We start from the raw sequence: 19,813 nt of genomic DNA, 5'->3' as shown, positions 1-19,813 counted from the left end.
ATCTCCCTACAAGTTATTGGCTCTAGCATTCACCATAGCATAGGTGTGCTAAGGGTTAACAATTTTAGCAAGCTTTTTAGCGCGCCATTTCTGACATATAATCCTTTTTCTATTCCTGTGTTGCTGTAACCTATTCACCATGAAAAAAGGCTCTGTGAAAGGACTGGTGGAGGTGTTAAGGCACTTTGATTAACAGAGCTTGATTTTAAATTTGGGGTACAAATTATATTTAACCCTTTATGTACTGTGCTATTTATAGTGCAAGCCTTGCACAGTTTTTTCACAGTTTACCTGCACTTATTTGACAGGACCTTATGAATGTAACTATTTCCCTCTTAAGGGGTAATCAGTTTTACAGCTGTGCATTTTCTTCTCTTCGGGTTCACTATATATGCTTCGTACTGCTTATTTGCCTAAGTCTATCTCTGATACTTTAATGAACATGAAACCCAATTTTTTTCTGTCATGATTCATGCCCCGATATTAAAAACTAAAAAAATGGGTTCAATCTTGCTGTGCCTACAAGTGCCAATGTGTCTCCCATAGGAAGAAATACCGATTGTGGCTTCAGCAAAAGTCCGCCCACATCATCACTCGTCTGCAATATCAGCAAAGACATTGTAGCCGATTTATTAAGGCCTGAATGCACCTGTTTTCGTGCAAGCCTTCAGGCTTGTGGAAACAGGAGTTAAGAATCAGCGGTCTTAAGACAGCTGCTCCTTAACTCGTCTGCCCCCTCTGAGGCGGCGGACAGCAATCTGATACGATCGGTTGATTGATACCCTCTGCTAGCAGCCTATTGGCCGCAAATGTGCAGGGGGTGGCATTGCACAAGCATTTATCGATGTGCCCCATTGTATTCTCTGAAACAAAAATACATTGTAACCTTACTTTTACTATACCTACACTACATGCCTCACACTGGAAAATCTGCCACTGACAAATATGGCTGAATACCTGTACCTAACCTGCAGGGCAGTGCTTGGAATATATCACACTACTGGCAATGTTTTTGAAGTAAAATGCAGGTTACGCCCATGGAGCACCCAGCTAACTCCTACATCTATGTCATGTCTGTGATCTACCTTACTAATAAAGACACAAAAAACCCTTTCTTTTAAAACTATAGGAACTATGTCAATATATGTATATACAATGTATCATTTATATGTATCCTATTGTATAATGCGATGCTATGTATTTTAAACATTAATATTTTTCGCTATACAAATATGTTATAAATGTAGTGGCGACTATAGTTTTACCTAACTGCATAATGTTTTGACGTGTCGGCTACTGACTTTTGTAATTTAATATTTTTTTTAATTAACACTCAAAAAAATGCAGCTGTTTAAAACTACTACAATACTTAAAATAATATGCATTAAAGAAGAAAAAGCATATCATTAAACCATTAAATGTACATATAATGTTCCTCTTAACTATCAACACCTTATGCACCTTTTTCCCCAGCGCAACCTAATCCTGCTACACTATTAAACCCAATTTGTCATAAAACCCCATTAACCCCCTAACCTTTTTTTTCTTCAAATCCAAATTAGCCAATAGAAAAAGCTTTCATTCTATTGGCTGATTTGAATTTGGATTAGAAAATCAGCCAATAGAAATGCAATGGCGCCTTTATATAAGGGGGAACTTTGCATTCAATCTTCTGCGTGCTGCAGGGACAGCATGAAGATGACATTGGATGGAAAAAAAAGAAGACGGATCGAGTGGAACATGGAGGATTGAAGTGGACATCGGATTGAAGTGGACAGAGGAGAAGACAGAAAAGGAGAGCTACCATAGCTGTGCACCTAAGGAGCCACTGAATTCAAATTGGTGAGTACTTTTGAGCTTTAGCGCCAGGGATTTTTTTAAATGTTTTTTTTGTTTAGAATTTTTTTTTTTTTAGGATAGGGATTTTAGATAAGGATTTTTTTTAAACATTTTATATTTTGTGGTGCAAAAAAGCTGAAAATGCCCTTCTCAAGGAATTTTTGTTAGGGGGTTAAGTAGTGGAGGCAGTAGCGGCTCGTGGGTTATTTAAATGGGGGTTCACAATACAAAAAAAGGGGGCCTGCTTAATAAGTCTTAATTTTGTAACTGACTTTTAAACTAGCTTTTTAAACTTAACTAAGATATCCCAGGCTCCCACCATCCCAACAAATGGTATCCCAATAATTTGTCGCCAGCATTAATTGTAGGGGAGCTTAGGTACTTCCCTGTATACAACGTATTTCGGAATATCTGGATTCATTTTAAAATGTAGCGTTTATTGGAGCTGTCATTTTTTTTTAAGACAGTTATTTGGAGTTGTAATGGATAATTTAATATAAACCGTTTATATATATATATTGAAATAATGTATCAGCACTACATTCCTAAGTAATGTGAGCCAGAAAAGTGGAAGGGAGATGGGGTAAGAACCCCCCAAAAAATAGCCTCCCACTTGTGCAAGGAGAGTTAATAATTTAATTGTCACTATCAAAGAAAAGAAAGTAACTCCTAGTCCAGCACAATGGTATCTCACAAAATTGAACTGAAAGATTAAAAAGATCAAACCCTCAAGTATATGAAAGCAGACACATAGAGAGAAAAAACCATTAAGGATATATGTTTATCATAAATCAAATCATAAAGTTATATACATTTATTATATGGCAACAAATAATTCATCCGGATATTCCCTTGTAAATGAAAAAAGTCAAAAATGGTGTTAACCCTTATTAGAGGCCTCTATGATAGGGTGTAAACTAAAAGTTCATTGGCTATAATTCTCAGCCAAAGATTACATCTTCATAAGGTCTCCAAAAATATATCTATTGCACTTGATATACTGAAAAGCAAAACCAAGTTCATTTGATTGTAGAATATATAAGGAGCTGAACCAGGACAGCTGCAGGTTCTTAGAGAGGCCTCAATTTTGTTTTTAATTTGTTTGCTAAGTTTGTTTATAGTTTTTTTTTAAAAAAAGTATGTGCACTCAAATTACATGATTCCTGGCAGGGTGCTCTTAACTTAAACTATTTTGCTTTACAGGGTGGGGGCATCACTACCACGGGCCTCTACTCTCTACAAGCACAAGTACACATGAAAGTTGTAAACGCCGCTTTGAGCAAAAGCCTAGGTGCATAGAAAATCACTGCAATCAAGCTTACACAATTGCCTTATCCTTGTTATTCACTATTAAAGATACGCTATTAAGAGCACTTTGGATTGTTGGAATTGCTGTCCTGGTTCAGCTCCTTATATTTTCTACAATCAAATGAACTTGGTTTTGCTTTTCAGTATATCAAGTGCAATAGATATATTTTTGGAGACCTTATGAAGATGTAATCTTTGGCTGAGAATTATAGCCAATGAACTTTTAGTTTACACCCTATCATAGAGGCCTCTAATAAGGGTTAACACCATTTTTGACTTTTTTCATTTACAAGGGAATATCCGGATGAATTATTTGTTTGCCATATAATACATGTATATAACTTTATGATTTGATTTATGATAAACATATATCCTTAATGTTTTTTTCTCTCTATGTGTCTGCTTTCATATACTTGAGGGTTTGATCTTTTAATCTTTCAGTTCAATTTTGTGAGATACCATTGTGCTGGACTAGGAGTTACTTTCTTTTCTTCGATAGTGACATATATATATATAAACATCTAAACTTTATTTCTGTAAAGGTTTTCTTTTTACCCTGGGGAAGGAAGATTAACTCCCCTGGGTGCATTGATATATTGGGAAGTTTCCTAATTCGCCACTAATTTTAGTAAATGTGCAGTTATGTGGGTTTTGTTCAAAGTCTGATGACATTTTAGATGAATGCAATAATAACAAAGGCAATAACAAGCACACGTGTACAGAGTTCCTGTGTAGCATTGAAGCCTATTTATCCCATACAAACTCAAACTGGTTTAATTTTACGTGAGTACTCACACTGTTATTCCTAAGTAGTTGTCCTGCTTCTGCCAAAATCATCAATTGCTCAACATCATCTGCTGATCTTCACTCCCATTATTAGAAGGCTTCATTTTTCAACTAGCCCCAGTCGAATAAAACATTGCAGAGGACGAGTAAAATTGTGTCTTTTTCCCTATCATTATATATATTGAGTGAACTTTTAAATGTTTGCCTCTGAACTAGTAACTGTTCTTCCCTAATAAACTATAATATTTCCGTTTGTGAAGTTGAACTGCTTTGATTTACCCAGCAATGACATTCAATTATGGCAATGTGTTATCGTATAGCCATTTTAGAATGCACCGATATTCTATGTTTACTTTTTTTCAGACAAAAAATAAAAAACACACCTCAAGCCCGTAGACCAGACGGAACATCTCTCTGAGGTATCTGCAGGTTCTTAGAGAGGCCTCAATTTTGTTTTTAATTTGTTTGCTAAGTTTGTTTATAGTTTTTTTAAAAAAAAGTATTTGCACTCAAATTACATGATTCCTGGAGGTATGGCAGGGTGCTCTTAACTTAAACTATTTTGCTTTACAGGGTGGGGGCATCACTACCACGGGCCTCTATGCAGCAGAACAGCTACCTGTAAAAATGCACCGTAATTCCAGAAGCGGTAGCCGTTATTAAATCTGCTGGGCAGCATTGCAAGCCAGGAGCAACAACAGGCCCCTCCCAGAGTTGTGGACCTCCAGGGCTCAGTCGCAGCCGCGATGTTGAGACACTGGTTGTTCCGCCCCTGCCTGTGCTATTCATGGCCAGTGTGAGCATACTCTCGGCATCGTGTGACTTCAATTATGACGTAGGCATCTCACTCGCACAGGCTGAACTGTGCGGTTAGGCAAGTATAGGGGCTAGGTTGGAGCTGCGCCTGCAGGCACATGAATAAAGTGCAGAGGGAATATGCCAGGCATCTAGGCTCTACTGCACGTGCGGTTTAAAAGTTTTTAAAAAAAAAATAATAATTCAAAACACAGTCTTGCTTTTTACTTTTTTTGGTGAGTAATTAAATATAATTTTTCCAATAGGAGGGCTATTGGAAAAATTATATTTTATTCAGCAAAAAAATGTTTTTCTTTTGTCTCTTGGGGGTTCCTTTTGTCTCTTGGGGGTTCACGTGCGCCTATGGAGGAGCCTCCACTGAGTGTATGGGTAGTTTACAGTGGAATATTGGCGGTTAGGGGGTTAAGTAGTGTAGGGAGTTTATTGCGGTCAGGGGTTATGTCTGTTTAGGGGTTAATAAGTATGTTGATTACGTTTGGTGATATATATTTAAAAGTGAGCCTTTACTTTACATCGTCAATGTAGGTAGGGATGCTGCTTGGAATATATCGCTAGCATCACCACCCATTCAGATGTATAATTAAAAGCCTCTTGATATCTTGCCGCCTCGTGGCATTTTTAATCATCCGGGCATCAGAGAAAGCATGCAATTTTAAACAGCATTCTAATTTAGTTCTATTATCAAATTTTTCTAGTTCTCTTGGTATTCTTTGTTGAAAAGTGGGGACGTAAACTCTGGCACAGAATGTAGATTAGGATTTAGATCAGGGCAATTTTTAGAGTAGGTGTTTTTTTCGTAGGGTGGGATTTACTTTGGTTTTAGTATAGGGTATTTTGGATGCAAGTGCTGATTACTTCAACTAGGGTACTGCCTGTCAAGTTCCATTTTTATGGCTATTTTTAGAGTAGGTTTTAGTGTTAGTATAGTTTTTTTAGGGGTGGACTTTTTTAAAGGGGGCATTCATTTTAGAATAGGCTTATTGGTTGGGTTTTTTTTATTTTTGGCAATTTTTAATTTTTGGTAATGGTAGTGTTTTTTATTTTGTGCAACTTAGGGAGTCTTAGTTTAGGGGTCTTGGGGGGTGCTAGCTGTTAGGTTGTTAAGTAGTGTAGGTATAGTTTGCGATGTGGTATTGGCAGTTAGGGGGTTACGTAGTGTAGGGGTAGTTTGTGGTGGGGTATTGACAGTTATGGGATTAAGTAGTGCAGGGGAAGTTAGCCAAGGGGTATTGGTGCTTAGGGGGTTAAGTAGTGTTGGGGTAGTTTGTGGTGGGGTATTGGCGTTTAGGGAGTTAAGTAGTCTAGGATAGTTTGCAGTGGGGTATTGGTGGTTAGGGGGTTATGTAGTGTAGGGGTAGTTTGCAATAGGGAATTGGCGGTTAGGGCATCAAGTAGTGTAGGGAGTTTATTGTGGTTAGGGGTTATGTCGGTTTAGGAATTCATAGGTATGTTGATTAGGTTTGGTGATATATTTAAAAGGGATTCTTTACTTTACATCATCAATGTAGGTGGAGATGATGTGGAATATATAACAAACATCGCCACTCATTGAGATGTATATTAAAACGCCTCTGAGCAATGCTGATCCCTTTTGAACATCTTGCCACCTCTTGGCACTTTCAATCATCGGGCCTCAGAGAGAGCATTCCAATTTACTTCTATTATCAAATTTTCTCAGTTCTCTTAGCATCCTTTATTGAAAAGAGGTTTTAACTATCAGGCTCCCTTTTTTCATCTGGTTGTGTCACACAAATTCACAGTTGAAAAATTAATCTTCGAAAAAGCTCCTTAACTTCTCAGTCCCATGTGTTTCTTCTGGGGTTCATAATCAATTCAGTGACTTTATGTTTGTCCCTGACAGATCAGTTGCACAGGCCTGTGCCGTTTTGCAGAGGAATCCTCTCTTCTGTAGCTCAGTGCATGGAAGTTGTCAGTCTCATGGTTGCTACCTCAGACGCAGTTCCATTTGCCAGATTTCTTCTTTGGGGCCTCCAATTGCATATGCAACATCAATGGAATGAGGATCAAAAGGATCTGTCTCAGAAGATCCTGTTAGATCGCAGGACAAGACATTCCCTAACTTGGTGGCAGCCTCACCATTTGTTGGTTCAGGGGGCCTACTTTCTTGGGCCAGTGTGAATAGTAATTTTCAAAGATGCCACCCTATTATGCTGGGGTGCCGTCTGGGTCTCCTCAGGAGGTGTGGTTATCCATAAATATACTGGAACTTAGTGCAATCCTTAGAGCTCTCCAGAGTTGATCCAACCTCAGACAGAAATCTTTTCTATGATTCCAGTCAGACAATATCACAGCAGTGGCCTATGTCAATCATCAATGAGGAACTTGCAGTTCCTTAGTGATGAGGGAAGTGTCCCACATCATAGCCTGGACAGAATGCCATCATTGCATGATTTATTCCATCCACATACCAGGTGTGAACAATTGGGAGGCATACCTTCTCAGTTGCCATTCTCTTAACACAAGAGAATGGTCTCTGAATCAGTACATTTTTGATCAAATTGTGAGATGTTAGGGTCTACCAGAGATAGATCTCATGGCGTCTCACTTGCATCACAAACTGCCTCTGTATTGTGCAAGGTATCGTGACCCTTGGCCGAATCTAATAGATGCCCTAGTGGTTTTCTAGTCATTAAACCTGATTTACATATTTACTCCATTTATGGTACTGTAAAATACAAAAAGAAGAGCTGACTGTCAAAAAAAACAATAAAGTGGTAAGATATGCTAAAAATATAAATAAAAATACTTATTTTAACGAAAACAATATTTAATAAAAACTGTAATTATAACAGTGCAGATAAGATGCCGGCATCTGAACAGACTAGAGCATATGTTAAAAACTGCTGCTAAAAGCAACAGTGTGGTTTAACAAAGTCTGTACTTAACCTAAATAGGGGAACAGAGTTCCTGCTCGACGCACTGGAATGATGTGCGGATCAGATGGCTGTAAGAGGAGAATGTGAATGTTTTTATAAAGGTACCTTTACCAATCGATACAATGCTTAACTGAAAATCTCTGATGACGTAATCCAATCGTGTGTGATTCTTCCCGGTCACGTGACCTAAGATGATCCAATCAGAGGGATCTTAGGTAGAGCATTTAATATTTGTGTCTTCGAGTAAACAAATATGAAACAAAGTATCTCCAACAGGCTAGATATAGTCCTTACAGCCCATGCTGCTCAGTATTGATGGCAAACAAAGTGGTCAGGAGTGTGTTGAAAAGGTAGGTATGAGCGTCACAACAAGTTTTGCATACACAAATCAATTGTGACTTACAAAGTGATCTAAGCCCCCGTTCTGCTCTATGAACTTTATCCACTCCTCTAGAGTGTATGAGCAAATCACAGTGATCCGTATTGCCAGTTCGCACCTCCATCAGGCTTGATATAGTCCTTTATAGCCCGTGCTGCTCTGTATTATTGGCAAACAAAGTGGTCAGGAGTGTGTTGAAAAGGAAGATGTGAGCGTCATAACAGGTTTTTACATACCTGAATCACTTGTGATTCACAAAGTGATCGATGCCCCCGTCCTGCTCTTTAAACCTAATCAACTCCTCTAGAGTCTGTGAGCAAGTCTACATATTTCAGCAGTGTTCCCCGCCTTTGTCAAAGTCTTGATAAAGGCAGGGAACACTGCCAAAACCCGTAGATTTGCTCAGACTCTAGACTGATTAGTTTTGTCTCAGGTTTTTCTGACAAGGCTATTGACATCTTGATTCAGGCTAGGAAACATTACCAGAAGAAAAATCTAAATCAAATCAATATTTAATGTGACCACCCTTTGCCTTCAAAACAGCATAATTTCTTCCAAGTAGACTTGCACACAGTTTTTTAAGGAACTTGGCAGGTAGGTTGTTCCAAACATCTTGGAGAACTAACTCTTCTGTGGATTTAGGCAATCCCAGTTGCTTCTGTCTCTTCATGTAATCCAAGACAGACCCAATGATGTTGAAATCAGGGCTCTGTGAGGGCCATACCATTACTTCCAAGACTCAGTGTTCTTCTTTACACTGAGTATAGTTCTTAAAGTGATATCAAAAAGTATGAGATTGTAATATAAAATGTTTAGTTATGTGTAGTTAAAAACTTTGCAATATACTTACATTATTTATTTTGTTCCCTTTTCCTGTAATTTAACTTTCAAAATTGTTGGTTTTCTAAATTCCACTTTGTTTCTGTAAAGTAATAAGGGCTGCCATGTTTGAACTTAAGTTGCCCCTTATCTGTTTCCCCTGCTGAAGACAATTAGGCAATAAAAGAGACTGTCCAAAAAGTAATTCCACACATCTTTGTATGTACAAACAAAGATAAATAGAAAACTAGTTTAAACATGTCGGCATCCGTTACCGAAACAAAAGTACTTTATAGAAACTAAACCTTTACACTTATATTTTCAATATTTAAACAACTAATATAATTGTAAAAATGAATCTACATATTATTCTAAGACTAATCTTTGCTTTGAATACTTAATTATGCCAAGCATGTATTTACTGTTTAACATTCCTTTAATTACTTTGGCTGTATGTTTGGGGCTATTATTATGCTGCAGATTAAATTTTGGGCCAATCAGATGCATCTCTGATTGTATTGCATGATTGATAAGTATCTGTCTGTTCTTCTCAGCATTTAGGAGACCATTCATTCTGACTCCAACCATTAATAAATCCCCAACTGCATTTGCAAAACTGCAGCCCCAAACTTGCAAGGAATCTCCAACCTTCCTACTTTTCTGTTGCCTGAATATACTTATTCTTGTACTGCTCTCCAGCCTTTTAGCGAACAAACTACCTTCTGCTACAGCCAAATATTGGGCCTGTAAAAAGACCTTGCTGATGCATTATAACTACTGGGGATGGGCGAATGTGCTGAAAGTGTAATTCGTTTGGCAGAAGAATGAAAATCCATTCAAATTCAGTAATTGAATTTTATTTCCGATTTTCGATTTCGAATGTTACATTAGTAATTGAATGTTCATAGGTAAATCGAATATACACATTCGAAATTTCGACTGTAACATTCAATTTAAAGGGACAGTCTAGGCCAAAATAAACTTTCATGATTCAGATAGAGCATGTAATTTTAAACAATTTTCCAATTTACTTTTATCACCAATTTTGCTTTGTACTTTGGTATTCTTAGTTGAAAGCTTAACCTAGGAGGTTCATATGCTAATTTCTTAGACCTTGAAGCCCACCTCTTTCAGATTGCATTTTAACAGTTTTTCACCACTAGAGGGTGTTAGTTCACGTATTTCATATAGATAACACTGTGCTCGTGCACGAGAAGTTATGAAAAAAAGGTTACCAATGGCACTACAGTTATATATAGGACCTGATTTATTTAATATCTGGCCAACTTGTGAGGCCTTTTGTGTTATCAGCCAACTAAATGGCTAAGTTTGGTGCTATGTGTATAACATTGATTTCTGGAGCAAGAAAGGGAAAGAATACACTTGAAAGCACTCACAGGTCACTTGTTGAGTGATATTAATATGAGGAAATCAAAAAATGAAATCCAAGATTAGAGGAGACACAAAGGCCTAGATTTAGAGTTCGGCGGTAAAAGGGCTGTTAACGCTCCGCGGGTTTTTTTCTGGCCGCACCATAAATTTAACTCTGGTATCGAGAGTTCAAACAAATGCTGCGTTAGGCTCCAAAAAAGGAGCGTAGAGCATTTTTACCGCAAATGCAACTCTCGATACCAGAGTTGCTTACGGACGCGGCCGGCCTCAAAAACGTGCTCGTGCACGATTCTCCCATAGGAAACAATGGGGCTGTTTGAGCTGAAAAAAAACCTAACACCTGGAAAAAAGCAGCGTTCAGCTCCTAACGCAGCCCCATTGTTTCCTATGGGGAAACACTTCCTACGTCTGCACCTAACACCCTAACATGTACCCCGAGTCTAAACACCCCTAACCTTACACTTATTAACTCCTAATCTGCCGCCCCCGCTATCGCTGACCCCTGCATTACACTTTTAACCCCTAATCTGCCGCTCCGTAAACCGCCGCCACCTACGTTATCCCTATGTACCCCTAATCTGCTGCCCTAACATCGCCGACCCCTATGTTATATTTATTAACCCCTAATCTGCCCCCCACAACGTCGCCGACACCTGCCTACACTTATTAACCCCTAATCTGCCGAGCGGACCTGAGCGCTACTATAATAAAGTTATTAACCCCTAATCCGCCTCACTAACCCTATCATAAATAGTATTAACCCCTAATCTGCCCTCCCTAACATCGCCGACACCTACCTTCAATTATTAACCCCTAATCTGCCGACCGGAGCTCACCGCTATTCTAATAAATGTATTAACCCCTAAAGCTAAGTCTAACCCTAACACTAACACCCCCCTAAGTTAAATATAATTTTTATCTAACGAAATAAATTAACTCTTATTAAATAAATGATTCCTATTTAAAGCTAAATACTTACCTGTAAAATAAATCCTAATATAGCTACAATATAAATTATAATTATATTATAGCTATTTTAGGATTAATATTTATTTTACAGGCAACTTTGTAATTATTTTAACCAGGTACAATAGCTATTAAATAGTTAAGAACTATTTAATAGTTACCTAGTTAAAATAATAACAAATTTACCTGTAAAATAAATCCTAACCTAAGATATAATTAAACCTAACACTACCCTATCAATAAAATAATTAAATAAACTACCTACAATTACCTACAATTAACCTAACACTACACTATCAATAAATTAATTAAACACAATTGCTACAAATAAATAAAATTAAATAAACTATCTAAAGTACAAAAAATAAAAAAGAACTAAGTTACAGAAAATAATAAAATATTTACAAACATAAGAAAAATATTACAACAATTTTAAACTAATTACACCTACTCTAAGCCCCCTAATAAAATAACAAAGCCCCCCAAAATAAAAAATTCCCTACCCTATTCTAAAATACAAATATTACAAGCTCTTTTACCTTACCAGCCCTGAACAGGGCCCTTTGCGGGGCATGCCCCAAGAATTTCAGCTCTTTTGCCTGTAAAAAAAAACATACAATACCCCCCCCCCAACATTACAACCCACCACCCACATACCCCTAATCTAACCCAAACCCCCCTTAAATAAACCTAACACTACCCCCCTGATGATCTTCCTACCTTGTCTTCACCATGCCAGGTTCACCGATCCGTCCTGGCTCCAAGATCTTCATCCAACCCAAGCGGGGGCTAGACATCCACTGAAGAAGTCCAGAAGAGGGTCCAAAGTCTTCCTCCTATCCGGCAAGAAGAGGACATCCGGACCGGCAAACATCTTCTCCAAGCGGCATCTTCTATCTTCTTCCATCCGATGACGACCGGCTCCATCTTGAAGACCTCCAGCGCGGATCCATCCTCTTCTTCCGACGACTAGACGACGAATGACGGTTCCTTTAAGGGACGTCATCCAAGATGGCGTCCCTCGAATTCCGATTGGCTGATAGGATTCTATCAGCCAATCGGAATTAAGGTAGGAATTTTCTGATTGGCTGATGGAATCAGCCAATCAGAATCAAGTTCAATCCGATTGGCTGATCCAATCAGCCAATCAGATTGAGCTCGCATTCTATTGGCTGATCGGAACAGCCAATAGAATGCGAGCTCAATCTGATTGGCTGATTGGATCAGCCAATCGGATTGAACTATATTCTGATTGGCTGATTCCATCAGCCAATCAGAAAATTCCTACCTTAATTCCGATTGGCTGATAGAATCCTATCAGCCAATCGGAATTCGAGGGACGCCATCTTGGATGACGTCCCTTAAAGGAACCGTCATTCGTCGTCTAGTCGTCGGAAGAAGAGGATGGATCCGCGCTGGAGGTCTTCAAGATGGAGCCGGTCGTCATCGGATGGAAGAAGATAGAAGATGCCGCTTGGAGAAGATGTTTGCCGGTCCGGATGTCCTCTTCTTGCCGGATAGGAGGAAGACTTTGGACCCTCTTCTGGACTTCTTCAGTGGATGTCTAGCCCCCGCTTGGGTTGGATGAAGATCTTGGAGCCAGGACGGATCGGTGAACCTGGCATGGTGAAGACAAGGTAGGAAGATCATCAGGGGGGTAGTGTTAGGTTTATTTAAGGGGGGTTTGGGTTAGATTAGGGGTATGTGGGTGGTGGGTTGTAATGTTGGGGGGGGGTATTGTATGTTTTTTTTTACAGGCAAAAGAGCTGAAATTCTTGGGGCATGCCCCGCAAAGGGCCCTGTTCAGGGCTGGTAAGGTAAAAGAGCTTGTAATATTTGTATTTTAGAATAGGGTAGGGAATTTTTTATTTTGGGGGGCTTTGTTATTTTATTAGGGGGCTTAGAGTAGGTGTAATTAGTTTAAAATTGTTGTAATATTTTTCTTATCTTTGTAAATATTTTATTATTTTCTGTAACTTAGTTCTTTTTTATTTTTTGTACTTTAGATAGTTTATTTAATTTTATTTATTTGTAGCAATTGTGTTTAATTAATTTATTGATAGTGTAGTGTTAGGTTAATTGTAGGTAATTGTAGGTAGTTTATTTAATTATTTTATTGATAGGGTAGTGTTAGGTTTAATTATATCTTAGGTTAGGATTTATTTTACAGGTAAATTTGTTATTATTTTAACTAGGTAACTATTAAATAGTTCTTAACTATTTAATAGCTATTGTACCTGGTTAAAATAATTACAAAGTTGCCTGTAAAATAAATATTAATCCTAAAATAGCTATAATATAATTATAAATTATATTGTAGCTATATTAGGATTTATTTTACAGGTAAGTATTTAGCTTTAAATAGGAATTATTTATTTAATAAGAGTTAATTTATTTCGTTAGATAAAAATTATATTTAACTTAGGGGGGTGTTAGTGTTAGGGTTAGACTTAGCTTTAGGGGTTAATACATTTATTAGAATAGCGGTGAGCTCCGATCGGAAGATTAGGGGTTAATAATTGAAGGTAGGTGTCGGCGATGTTAGGGAGGGCAGATTAGGGGTTAATACTATTTATGATAGGGTTAGTGAGGCGGATTAGGGGTTAATAACTTTATTATAGTAGCGCTCAGGTCCGCTCGGCAGATTAGGGGTTAATAAGTGTAGGTAGGTGTCGGCGACGTTGTGGGGGGCAGATTAGGGGTTAATAAATATAACATAGGGGTCGGCGATGTTAGGGGCAGCAGATTAGGGGTACATAGGGATAACGTAGGTGGCGGCGATTTGCGGTCGGAAGATTAGGGGTTAATTATTTTAAGTAGCTTGCGGCGACGTTGTGGGGGGCAAGTTAGGGGTTAATAGATATAATACAGGGGTCGGCGGTGTTAGGGGCAGCAGATTAGGGGTACATAAGTATAACGTAGGTGGCGGTCGGCAGATTAGGGGTTAAAATTTTTAATCGAGTGGCGGCGATGTGGGGGGACCTCGGTTTAGGGGTACATAGGTAGTTTATGGGTGTTAGTGTACTTTAGGGTACAGTAGTTAAGAGCTTTATAAACCGGCGTTAGCCAGAAAGCTCTTAACTCCTGCTATTTTCCGGCGGCTGGAGTTTTGTCGTTAGAGCTCTAACGCTCACTGCAGAAACGACTCTAAATACCGGCGTTAGGAAGATCCCATTGAAAAGATAGGCTACGCAAATGGCGTAGGGGGATCTGCGGTATGGAAAAGTCGCGGCTGTAAAGTGAGCGTTAGACCCTTTAATCACTGACTCTAAATACCAGCGGTAGCCCAAAACCAGCGTTAGGAGCCTCTAACGCTGGTTTTGACGGCTACCGCCGAACTCTAAATCTAGCCGAAACTTAGCTATGATTAAAATTTTACTTTTATTGGGGTCTAAAAATAAAATAGGAAAAACTTTAAAAACACACTTATGTACCGATTGTAGTCTGCTTGGCTTAGCGTGTCACTGTCACGTGATACTTAGAATTCTTCTGCAGACACTCTTATCTGCAATTTAGGTTGCAGTTGATTTACCTGCTTGTATTCAGTTAACTAAACGCTTGAAAAAGCCACGTTACGTGGCGAAACATGTCAGGGACGTTAGGGCAATGGTGAGGAGTCCTAGGAGCTCCTGTGTTTTTAGTAAGCCTTAAGCTACCGATTCAATTACTGTAGTCTTTTCACTGTATCTATCCAGAGTCTACTGATGGCTATTAATGCTTAAATATCAACATTTATCTGGCTAGCTAAGTGTCACTGGCAATCATGTTTTATTAATTAACCTAGTGCTTGAGAACGCTTGAGAGCATATTACTCTTTCAGGCAGGTAACGGTTACAGCTGTTAGTATAGCCAGTATACCGAAACTCACAGGTTATGTTTATGTTCATAATTGAGGTATACATAAGCATATCATAGACAAAAAGTAGCAAATGTCGGCACACGCTAATGCATAAACAGTCTTGTGAACTACGGTCACACATGTGCAGTTGGGTCATTGCAAAATTGTTAAAAATTTAAACTATGAGACACGAGTGTGTGTAAATACAGACACAGCCAACCTCTTATATAATTGAGCAGGTAAATAAGTATTATACTCAGTATCTGCCTTTTTAGATCTGCAGATGGTCACAGCTGTTAGTATACCGAACTGAATGGAGATCGGTTCTGTCTAAATGGAGATATATACAAATCTATTACATTTATAAAGCAGCTGACATCAGCACACGCTAATACACAAACAGCCTTGTGAATTACTACTACATAACAGTGTATCCGAGTCACTGTAATTATTATTAAATATTCCGACTGAAATTGTAAATGTGTGTGGAAATTGAGACATAGTTAACCTCTCAGACAACTGAGCAAATAATATTATACTTATAAACTGCCCTTGTATAATCTATAGATGGTCAAAGCTGGTAATATACCTAACTTAACGAAAAACGGTTTTGCTTAATTTGAGGTATATATAAGTATATTACACACTGAAAGCAGCGAATACCGGCACACTCTTATGCACAAACACTTTGCTGAATTATTGATACATAACAGAGTAGATGAGAAATATTTAGATTGTGATATGCATGTAGGTGTGACATCAGCACACGTTAATACACAAACAGTCTTGTGAATTACTAATAGTTAACAGTGTATTTGAGACACTGTATTATTACTCAATAATTTGACTGAAATATGTATACGTGTGGGAACAGAGACATAGTTAATCTCTGATATGCTTGTGGGTGTGACATCAGCACACGCTAATACACAAACAGTCTTGTGAATTACTATTACATAACAGTGTATTCGAGACACTGTATTATTACTAAATATTCAGACTGAAACACGTATATATGTGGGAACAGAGATATAGTCAACCTCTCAGACAACTGAGCAAATAAAGATTATACTTAAAAACTGCCCTTTCATATTCTGTAGATGGTTAAAACTGGTAATATATCTAACTTAACGAAAAACGGTCATACTTAATTTAAGGTATATATAAGTATATTACACACAGAAAGCAGCGAATGTCGGCACACTCTAAAGGCACAAATACTTTGATGAATTACTGACACATAACAGAGTATATGAGAAAAACTTAGACTGTGACACGCATGTGTGTGGGTCTAGAGACACAGCCAACCTCTTATACAACTGAGCAAGCAATAAATACCATACTCAGAATCTGCTAATTGAACATATGAAAGATAAAGTTCTTTATTAAATTTATTCAGTCAGAACGTATCTGCAGCATAACTGCTCAAGCGAGATAGGTTGATAATCTAGCCATCACTTTATGAATATAACCTTTAGACATTGTTGAAGACAAATGTGGTAATACCAGTAAAAGTTATTACAATATTATTTGAACTCCAGTTTTTTACGAACATACTAACTACTTTCTCACCACTAGAGACTTTCAATCAAAGATACTCTATAAATTATGACTGCATAGAATTTACACTTATTATAAGTGTAAACATACACGTTTAGTTAACTGAATACAAGCAGGTAAATCAACTGCAACCTAAATTGCAGATAAGAGTGTCTGCAGAAGAATTCTAAGTATCACGTGACAGTGACACGCTAAGCCAAGCAGACTACAATCGGTACATAAGTGTGTTTTTAAAGTTTTTCCTATTTTATTTTTAGACCCCAATAAAAGTTAAATTTTAATCATAGCTAAGTTTGTGTCTCCTCTAATCTTGGATTTCATTTTTTGATTTCCTCATATTAATATCACTCAACAAGTGACCTGTGAGTGCTTTCAAGTGTATTCTTTCCCTTTCTTGCTCCAGTGCACGAGAAGTTATCTGGGAGCAGGCACTGATTGGCTAGACTGCAAGTCTGTGAAAAGAACTGAAAAAAGGGGCAGTTTTCAGAGGCTTAGATACAAGATAATCACAGAGGTTAAAAGTATATTATTATAACTGTGTTGGTTATGCAAAACTGGGAAATGGGTAATAAAGGGATTATCTATCTTTTAAAACAATAAAAATTCTGGTGTAGACTGTCCCTTTAACAAATACAATTCAGAAGTTCAATAGTTCATGTGGAATTAAATTTAGTAAATTGATACATAATAGATACATATATATCAATTTGAATGTTTATATTTCGAATATTGCATAATTAGAATATTACATGTAAAGAGAGCATTAGAAATACTATTACAAATATATAGACTTGAATTTTTCAAATTCGAATATTGCATAATTCAAATCGAATTATTACATTTTTTTTAATTGAATATTACATTTAAAGAAAGCATTACAAATACTATTACATTAATGTTATAATGTTGTACAAACAAATGAATGTGTTAAAATTTGTTTCATTTTTCGAATGTTGCGAATCATTCGCTCATCCCTAATAACTACCTTGTCTCTTATGGCTTTGCTTAGTCTTGCCGTCAGCAACCTCACCTGACTTTGTGCAAGTGTACCAATAAGAATTGATGCTGTTTTTCTTCTGTTGACTCACTTTGTTAATTGATAAATGGTTTTAAACCATTAACATTTCTATTTTTTAAAAGCATTTTTACTTAACATCATTTTTTTACACATGCCTAAAACATTTGCACAGTACTGTATGTATCATAACGTCTGGAAAACCTTTTTTGTGTGGTGTTCTCGTAAAGATTATCTTTGGAATGCTGTTTCGAAGACAAAGGGTGGTCCCACCAAATATTAATTTTAATTAGAATTGTCTTTTGTTCGCTCACCTGCAATTCGTTAATTGATAAAAATAAAACAAACATTTCTATTTTTGAAAATATTTTTACTTTACAGCATTTTTTCACACCTTTTTTGTGTGGCGTTCTCATAAAGGATAGCACAGACTTCTTGAGTTCCTGCAGGAACTGGAAAAGGGTTTGTCAGACAGTTCTCTAATAGATTCTGGCTCTTTGTGTTTTGTTTCAGTAGGAAAATTTTAAAATTCCATATTTTCAGACCTTAATAACAGAATTAAATCAGTTATTATTCCAGTTTCTACTTACTGGAATCTTAATCTGGTTTTAGGAGTTCTTTAAACTTCTCCTTTTGAGCCAATGAATGGTTTAGACCTTCAGCTTTTTTCCCGGAATGTTCTTTTTCTTCTAGAAATTTCTTCTAATAGAAGGGTTTCTGAGCTTTCAGCATTGTCATGCAAACCTCCTTTTTTGATTTTTCATCAAGATAAGGCTGCTCTTCATACTAGTAGTTTTCTTCTGAAGGTAGTATCTACAGATACTATTAACCAGGAAACTGTGCTTTCGGCCTTTCTGCCCATCCACTAAAAACTCTAAACAAGCAAGAAGTCAGAAAGGTATGGCTATTACTTTAGCTGCCTGGTTTAAAGCCTTAATTCGTAAGGCATATTTAGTGGTGGGGAAGGCTTCATGTGAGCGTATTACTGTGCATTCTATTAGAGCAGTGCCACTTCTTGGGCTTTTTATAATGAGGCTTCTATTGATCAGATTTTCAAGGCAGGTACTTGGTCTTCTTTGCACACCTTTTGAAAGTTTTATAACTTGGATGTGTATGCCTCTTTTGGCCAAAAAGTTCTGCGGGCCATAGTGCCTGATTAGTAATCTCCTGCCTTTACTTTTTGTCCATCTATTTCATGGTGATCTCGTGGACTTTACTGCTTGGATATAGATTCCCACACGTGATGACTCATGAACTCAAGCCCCACACTTTCTTTTTGTTCAATTGGCCGAAGTGCTATATGTATGACTGAGAATCATGGGAGGTGAAAATAGGGCACACAAATAAAAATATAATTACCAGAAGTCATTCTTTGATGGGAACAGATCAAGGAAGACCCTGAAAAGCAGAGTGCGAAGATTGCAACAACAGTAAAAACCACCAGTGGAGAAGACCTTCAGCGGTGGAGAGACACCTTTATGTAAATCAGTTGGGCGTTTTTTATATTTTAGGGTGTGTTTATTTAAGTGCGGTGTTCCCTTTAGGGGGGTCCCTTGGGTAAAGGTTTGAGTAGTGTGTGGGCCCCTAAGGAGGGTAGTTCCCCTTAGTGGTGGGGTTACCATCAATAAAAGGTAGTGGCAAAATGTATTATTATTATTATAGTTTATTTATGAAGCACCAAACATATACCACAATGCTGTCCATGGGTTTAATTCATTTAAATAAAACAATGATATAAAACTTTTAAGAGACAAGACAAAATTTGACAAACACATACAGGAGGAATTGAGGGCCCTATTCCCATGGGATGTTGGGTGGTAGGTTTCTCTGAACAAAAATGTCTTCAGGGAGCATTTAAAAGAAGAAAGATTAGGGGAAAGCTGACAGCATGAAGGAGAGCATTCCAGAGGGTAGGTGCTACACGACAGAAGTCCTGCAGTCTAGCATGGGAAGAGGTGATAGTCGAAGCAGGAGAAGGTCATTGTTGGATCTTAGTGGGCAGACTGGAGTAAATTTGTTGATTAGAGAGGATAGGTAGTAGGGTGCGGCGTTGGTTAGAGCTTTGTATGTAAGGGTGAGAATTTTGAATTTAATTCTGCAGTGAATGGGGACCAAATGAAGGGACTCGCAGAGAGGTGCAGCAGATATAGAGCAACTAGAAAGGTGGATTAGCCTTGCAGAGGCATTTAGGATGGATT

This window comes from Bombina bombina, chromosome 3 (genome assembly GCF_027579735.1).
Source record: "Bombina bombina isolate aBomBom1 chromosome 3, aBomBom1.pri, whole genome shotgun sequence".
Classification (NCBI taxonomy): Eukaryota; Metazoa; Chordata; class Amphibia; order Anura; family Bombinatoridae; genus Bombina; species Bombina bombina.
Note: the sequence above shows the minus strand (reverse complement) of the source record.